The following is an 8,968-nucleotide window of genomic DNA, read 5'->3' as shown; positions in this document are numbered from 1 at the left end:
CAGTGCTCTTTTTGACAGCATAGTGTCCCCGTCACTATACCGGGGCGTTAGGACCCACACAGACCACAGGGTGAGCACCCCCTGCTGGCCTCACTAACACAAGGAGGTAATAAGACTCAAAGCAATATTAGCACTGACAGATGGTGAAATGGCACTTTAGACTTTTAGGTCAAAGCCAGGTTCCTGAGAATATTCCTTAAATGAGGTTAAGCAACTTTGTAGGAGACAAGTTTACTTAGAGTAGATGGATAACCACAATTTTTGGATCCAATAGCTAAGGTACTTTCAGGTTAAGTAGCCATTATAAATGACACTGAACCAGGGTCAGTTTATTTCAGAGGTGTTTTCTGTATGCGTACCCTACTGATGAGGCTCCAGTGGGCATAAGAGAACAGATGACACACAATAATATACAGCTGAAGTCAAAACTTTACATACACCTTTCAGAATCTTCAAAATGTTAATTATTTTACTAAAATAAGAGGGATCATACAGAATGCATGTTATTGTTTATTTAGTACTGACCTGAATAAGATATTTCACATAAAAGATGTTTACATATAGTCCACAAGAGAAAATAATAGTTAAATTTATAAAAATGACCCCGTTCAAAAGTTTACACCCCCTTGATTCTTAATACTGTGTTGTTACCTGAACGATCCAAAGCTGTGGTTTTTAGTGATAGTTGTTCATGAGTCCCTTGTGTGTCCTGAACAGTTAAACTGCCTGCTGTTCTTCAGAAAAATCCTTCAGCTCCCACAAATTCTTTGGTTTTCAGCATTTTTGTGTATTTTAACCCTTTCCAACAATGACTGTATGATTTTGAGATGCATCTTTCCACACTGAGGACAACTGAGGGACTCATATGCAACTATTACAGAAGGTTCAAACACTCACTGATGCTCCAGAAGGAAAAACCATGGTCTTTGCATGACGCTAATCTGCGGTGATTGGTCAATTTCAGATATTTTTAACGCTCCAAAAGCGGCACCTAGTGCCAAAGAATGAATCTGCATTTTCATTCAGACCAACTCAAAAATAGACTGATGTTGAATCGGTATATATATCCCACGGGGGAAGTCCCGCCACACATAGAGTATAAGTCTGTGGGAAACACTAGCAGTCTTCAGTAAAATGATGGGACACAACACATGGTTGGGGCTATACTGCTGTGGTATTGCTGTAAAAATAAACTTTTTAACCATTGATTCTTCACAGCCTCATCCTTTGGCAGTAAACAAACAACCAAAAAAAAAAACCGGATTTACCCTCACAGTGCAGAGCGCAGCATCAATGTTTGAGGGTGAGGTGTTCAAGTTTTCTCAGGTCAGCATGTGCAACAAGCGGGTGGGTAATACGCTAATGTTTCATGTTGACGTCAACATGACTTGTTTCAATGATTCAGACTCAACGCTTTCTTTTGAGAGACATTGGGCCTCATTCATGAAACACGAGCAGAACTAATTTTTGTGTAAAACGTTCGTAAAGTCGTTCTGACGTAAATTTTCGGATTCATGAAAATGTTCGTATTTTTAAAACGTTAGTTGCTAGGAAAGAAATGTACACCTGCTCTCTACCAGCTGTAAATGATGCGTAAAACTTTCTGTGTTCTTTCTGGCAAACTAATGAGAGCACCTGCCATTTTTCAGCAGGCTAAAAACGCTTTGGTGGACACACATTATTGAATATTTATTGTTAGGCATATGGCCTATTAGTCTTTTTTGCATTTATGCAATATACTGGAGCCAAACTTGAGAAAGTAGACCAGAATATTCCACTGCGTTCCTGGACACGCAAATTGCGTAGCTGTAATTCATAGGCAGGGATTATGTTAATTGTGAACGAGCGTGCACGAGCGCCCCATTTATGAATGATTGGATTTCATTAACATACACATTTAAGTCTCAAATCAGATGTTTACGAAGCGTTTGTGAATCCGGAGGAGAGTTTTCGGGAAGGTCCGTTTTACGTGCAAAATACTCAGAATTTACTCCTATATTTATGAATGTTTCATGAATGAGGCCCAATAACTTTATACACGGTGCACTTTCAGATTTAAAACTTTGCAGGATGTTTTCATTCACTTAGAGCTGTGTTACTGCATGAAAGGTAATTTTCAAAAATCCATAATAGGGGCACTTTAACACATCAAAGAAAACTGCACTCCTCAAGCCACTTCACAGAAACTGTAACAGATTTATCGTTCAAAATACAAAAAGTGGCTGCTGTGCATTACTCTGCAATGAATGCGACGCACGTGACATCATCATCAGCGCTCAGGTACAGTTTAGAGACGGGCGATCCGTCGTGACTCCACAGGGTCAGTTCACCTGCTTCTGCTCCAGTCGCCACTACATGCTCTGATTCAGAGGAAACTCCAGCATAAAGCACTGGTGTGGCATGACCGCCAGTCCATAAGTGTGGCATCCTAAATTTCACACACACAAACACAGAGTCAACATCAGTGTTGGGGTAACGCATTACAAGTACCGCAAGCTATGTAATCAGATTACTTTTTTTCAAGTAACTAGTAAAGTATTGCATTACTTTTTAATTTAGAAGGAAATATCTGAGTTACTTTTTCAAATAAGTAACACCAGCTACTGTGTTTCTGATGTATTGAGTGACAGCTCTGGTGTTGAGAGAAATCAGGAGTAAGTGCAGAGTGTTGTGTGTGAACATGATCTTACTGTAGTTCTAGACTAAATATCTACATGTATTTACTCCTCTCACCTGCACTAAAACACATTCAGTGTTCCTCAGAATCAATAAAAACAGTCAAATGCAAACTCAGACTATTATACAAACCTGCAATAAATAAATATGTTTAATAAGACAAATATCATTTATGTATTTAATCCTATTTTATTAACCAATTTCTTTGCTGCTGACCTTTGATGATCCAATTCAACCAAACTAAGCAAAAATGACATTTGTGTTTGATTTTAGTTATTGCTGAATAGTGTTGAACTTTCTTCTCCTGCGTCATATTCTTCATGTGATTAGTTTGAGCTGTACAGACGTGAATCTACATTTCCTTCAGTCTGAGGCAGATTCATTTCACTTTTCGTGTGAAAGGGAAGAACTTTTATATATTAAAAACTAGCAAGCCCTGCCCAGATTTAAAAAGTAACTCAAAAGTAACGTAATGCATTACTTTCCATAAAAAGTAACTAAAGAAATTAGTTACTTTTTAGGGAGTAATGCAATATTATAATGCATTATTTTTAAAAGTAACTTTCCCCAACACAAAAAAGACTCGCATTTAAACTTAAAGTTTCAGCGACAGCAGAGACACTCAGAGCCTGTGGCAGGGGATACAGACCATTACGGACTACAAGCCCCCACCACAGACCTGTGACAGCACCATCCCCCTGCTGAACGAGCTGAATGCCTTCTTTGCTCGCTTTGAGACACAAAACAGCACCACTGCACAGAAGACTCCACCTCCTCCCGGCGACCAGGTGATGACGCTGTCCCCGGACAGTGTGAGGAGATCCCTCAGCAGCATCAATGCACGCATAGCTCCGGGTCCTGACAACATTCCTGGGCGTGTACTGAGAGACTGTGCAGTGGAACTCACTGATGTCTTGACCCCTTCCAGTTTGCATATAGGTCCAACTGCTCGACCGATGATGCCATCGCCACTGCCCTCCACCCAGCCCTCACACATCTGGACAAAAAAGACTAGGATATGTCAGGATACTGTTCATAGACTTCAGTTCAGCATTCAACACAATCATGCCTCAACAGCTCACTCACAAACTGGTCCAGCTGGGGCTCAGCACCTCTCTGTGCAACTGGCTGTTGGACTTCCTGACCGGGAGACCTCAAGCAGTACGGGTTGGCAGTAACACATCCAGCACCATCACACTGAACACTGGGGCCCCCCCAAGGATGTGTGCTGAGCCCCCTCCTCTTCACTCTGCTGACCCACGACTGCACACCGTCACACAACTCTAACCTGTTCATTAAGTTTGCGGATGACACGACTGTGGTGGGTCTCATTAGCAACCGAGATGAGACAAACTACAGGAGCAAGGTGAGCCACCTGGCTGGGTGGTGCAGTGACAACAATCTCTCTCTGAATGACTTCAGGAGAGTACACACTCAGCATGCCCCTCTGACCATCAACGGTGCAACTGTGGAGAGAGTGAGCAGCACCAAGTTCCTGGGTGTGCACATCACAGAGGACCTCTCCTGGACTAACAACACTGTAGCACTGGCCAAGAAAGCACAGCAGCGTCTCTACTTCCTCCGTAAACTCAGAAGAGCCAGAGCTCCGGCCCCCATCATGTGCACCTTCTACAGGGGCATCATCGAGAGCATCCTGACTAGCTGCATCACTGTGTGGTATGGCGCTTACAACGCATCCTGCCGCAAGTCACTTCAGTGCATAGTGAGAGCAGCTGAGAAGATCGTTGGTGTCTCTCTCCCCTCCCTCCAGGACATTTACAACACCCGTCTCACCCGCAAAGCCCTCCGCATTGCAGGTGATCCTACCCACCCGACACACAGCTTCTTCAGTCTGCTGCCATCATGGAGGAGACTGCGGAGTAAAGCCCTGCACGGGCCTAAAATTTAGGCCCTAGCCCGGCCCTGGCCCGAGACGCTCAGGCCCTAGCCCGGCCCACGTCTGACAGCTTATCAGAATTACCAGCCCGAGTCCGACCCGAGCCCGTCTTTGTTTCCCCCTTCTCCTAAAACAGTTTGGATAGTCTGATAAAAAGACTGTTCTCCCTACTGACAAGCTCTTCTTGCACTACACATATATCTGCACAGTTTTGTTTTATTTAACTGGTTTGCACTCTATCTGCCATGCACCTTATGCCACTTTATCTATTTCTTTATTTTTCTACAATGTCCTCATTTGTATAGCTGTATAGTTGTATGTACATATGTTTAAACTGTATTATCTGTATTTGAACGTGTTTAATGTTAACTGTATGCACCAAGGGTCTGAGAGTAACACAATTTCAATTCTCTGTATGTATGTGCCGTACATGTGGAAGAATTGACAATAAAGCAGACTTGACTTGACTTGACTTGACTTAAATTGCCTTTAATGGTGTTCTGAGTCAATGTTTTAATCTGAATGATACTCAAAAGTTGCACTGAATGATATGGGACAACCCTTAGGGAATCAACTGTGGCATGACGCTCATGAACGTTAATATGACTGACTGAGAGAGACTCAACAAAATGGGCATGCCAGCCATTTCGTGTTTATGGATGAAAGAAAGGGGTGCAGGAGAATAATCACAGTTAATGAATATGTAAAATGTCTGATGGCCATAAGCAGATTAAATTATGTGAGAATGGTTTGTACATTTATTCATTTAGCTGACGCTTTTATCCAAAGCGACTTACAATTGCTATATATGTCAGAGGTCGCACGCCTCTGGAGCAACTAGGGGTTAAGTGTCTTGCTCAGGGACACATTGGTGTCTCACAGTGGATTCAAACCCGGGTCTCTCACACCAAAGGCATGTGTCTTATCCACTGCGCCATCACCCTTGTGTTTCTGAAGCACAAATCAATTTATTTAGTTTATCCTTGTTGTCTTTGTCTAGCTGATAAAAAGGGAAGGTGATCTGCTTTGTAGTCATGCTTAAAAAGTATCTCTTAAGTCTCTTGGGCTCTATTTCCAATTGGTATTAGATTTGTTTTTGGAGATTACGGTCAGCTGAGATGCATAAGCCTCGTTCAGACTGTTGGTTCAAATCAGATTTTTGTGCATATATGGTTGAAATATGAGGGGGAAATTTTACAAATCCATTTCAAGGTCCATTTTTGAAATTCTATTCAAATTACAGCTATGGATATCCAGTTTTAGTCTGGCTGCTCTAATTAGATTTCACAGATATGTCACGGTTTTATCTTACATGTACATCATAAATATGCTGGAATGTTTGCCTTAAAGGAATACCTTAAAATTAAAAAATAAAAATTGTCATCATTTACTCAACATAATGTCATTCCAAACCTGTATGAATTGCCTGGGGAACGTGATATAAATCTCAAGCCAAAACAAGTGTACAAACAAAACTGTTTGGTTTCCAGAATATAAAAACTTGAGGGTGAGAAAATGATGACAGAATTCTTATTTTGGGGTGAACTATCCCTTTAACAGATCAAGGACAGACTAGAGAGAGACTTTTGGTGGGACACTGTTTACACAGTGACAATTAGATTTATTTAATTTATATTTAATGAAACTCAGACTTTTTTTCTTATTTTGCAAACAGACAGATTGTTTTATTATTCATAGTCAACATCTACTTCATCTTTATGACTTTTTTGCACATTTTATAATAATAACCCTGCTAATAAACAAACAATAGAAGCCCAATAGAAACCATCACAGAAATTCCAACGGTTTCCATTAAAATACCATTATAAGCCATTAGCTTTTTCCAGTAAAATCATTACAAAATTCATTTTTGTAGTGTATTTTGGGCATTTTTCCAATAGAATTTAACATCCCACCAATAGAATCCATCACATACCAGTAGACACCATTATAGTCTCCTTTAAAACCAATACAATTCCCATTATAACCATTAAATCCATTAGATTTCCTATTGTGTTTTGGGCAGGGTTCTATTGTGTTTTTTTTCAGCAGGGTGTCATGAAAAATATGAAACAGCACCAATGGAAATATAAGAATTATGTATTGACCAAAATTATTAAAAATGTCTATATTTGAGCAGCTCCACACATTCTCTTAACGATGTGCATTCTTGCATTATCAGTGTTCTTTGGCATTGCATGCTTTCTGACTGAGAACTGTTGCCAGTGTTATCGTAGAAAGAGCTTATTCTTTTGGAAGTAAAAAGCTGCTTAAGGGAAGACTAAGTTACTGAGAGAAGCTTCTTCAAGCAATGGAGAAAATTGTCTTCATTGAGCCTATTGACCATAACCTGGATAACGAATCAAATGTGCTCTGCTTTTATATTCTCGTTAGCGATAATTAGAATCTTTTTATTTTGCTCCACACACAAACAATGATTATTAAACTCCTGTTATGAGCTGCAGTCACTCGATGACGATGACTGATGATGACGCAAGCGTGACACATTATTTTCCTTTTTTGATAGTGTGCAGTGCTTTGACACAATTTGCATTGTAAAAAGCGCTATATAAATAAAGGTGACTTGACTTGACTTACGCTTTACGAGTCCTGTAATAATTTTCAGGTTGTTGTTTATTTAATATTTTAATTATTGTAAGTGAAGTGACATTCAGCCAAGTATGGTGACCCATACTCGGAATTCGTGCTCTGCATTTAACCCATCCAACGTGCACACACACAGCAGTGAACACACACACAGCAGTGAACACACACACACCGTGAACACACACCCGGAGCAGTGGGCAGCCATTTATGCTGCAGCGCCCGGGGAGCAGTTGGGGGTTCGGTGCCTTGCTCAAGGGCACCTCAGTCGTGGTATTGAGGGTGGAGAGAGCGCTGGACATTCACTCCCCCCACCTACAATCCCTGCCGGCCGGAGACTCGAACCCACAACCTTTGGATTACAAGTCCGACTCTCTAACCATTAGGCCACGACTTCCCACAAATTATATTGTGATATAATTGTAAATAGTACATTTATGAATAAAATATCACAATAATTAAAATATTAATTAAACAAAGGCATATAGAGTTTGTCTGTGTTTGTGACTTTAATGAAGATCAAATGACATTTAATCATGCAGAAAACTAATTCCAAAGGTAACACAAACACTGGACAGATTATGGATTTTAGGTAATGTAAGTGTATTTTCTAACGGGACAACTGTAGTCTGCATTACTGTAACATCATTATTCAACATATATCAAGGGTGATTTGAAACATAGGCCTATATCTTGAATGAATGAAATAACTGTTAGAAGTAGACTAAACTGCAGGATCATACTGATGTGCTTTTATGATTACATTATGATTACATATTATAGCGATCACCTAAAAAGAAAATAAGTCTTGAATGGCTAGCTGTAACAAGTGCGATCAGTTTAGATTTCTGAAAGAAAAAATGAAATACGCCTTGTGAAAATAGTACTAATGCAAATGAAAAAAAAAAATGAAAAAACTTAGCAGAATTCCAGTAGAAACAGTGTTGGGGAGTGACTAGTTACATGTAACAGCTTTACGTAATTTAATTAGCCTACAAAATAAATTTAACAGTAATTTGTTACAGTTACTATGAAAAAAATTGTAATTAAATTACAGTTACTTATGAAAATGTTAACAATTACAAAGGGGGTTCCATCTGAATATTTTTCACACACACACACACACACACGCATGTTGGTTTTTGTGGTTTATGGGGACTCTCCATAGGCGTAATGGTTTTTATACTGAACAAACTGTGTGTGCTATTGCCCTACACCAACCCTACACCTAAACTTAGCCCTCACAGGAGACTTTAGATTTCCAAAAAAACACCATTTATTATGTTTTTTAAGCCTTTTGAATTACGGGGACATAGGCAGTGTCCTCATAAACCACCTTCATATTGTAATACCTCTGTCATACCCATGTCATTATACAAATTTGTGTCCTCATAAACCACATAAACATGCACACACACACACACACACACAGACCCCTGCAAACAAGCCTGCACTGGTCCTTTACAGGCTGCCAGCGCAGGGCCCCTGAGAATTTGCTCATTGGCAAAATGTTGGCCCCTTAGCACTGGCCCTGCATGGGCAGCCCTCACTTAGCCTCCAGGAAGCCTAAGCGCTGTTTTATTGAAAATAATAAAGTTTGAAGTCACCGTTATGGAGGAAAGCACTTGCTTTAGTTGGGCTCTTGACCCTTGACTTCTTAACAGGGGTGTATTTAGAGCATTTTAAATGGGGGGGGGGGGGCAGTCTGGGGCACTGCCTTAAAAGAGGGTGGTCGGGGGGAGGGGTTGGATATACAATGTTAATAGGCCTATATTATAGGCTATTAATTGC

The sequence above is a fragment of the Barbus barbus genome (genome assembly GCF_936440315.1).
Source record: "Barbus barbus genome assembly, chromosome: 34".
Classification (NCBI taxonomy): Eukaryota; Metazoa; Chordata; class Actinopteri; order Cypriniformes; family Cyprinidae; genus Barbus; species Barbus barbus.
The sequence above is the reverse complement of the archived record's forward strand: the minus strand, read 5'-3'. Positions refer to the sequence as shown.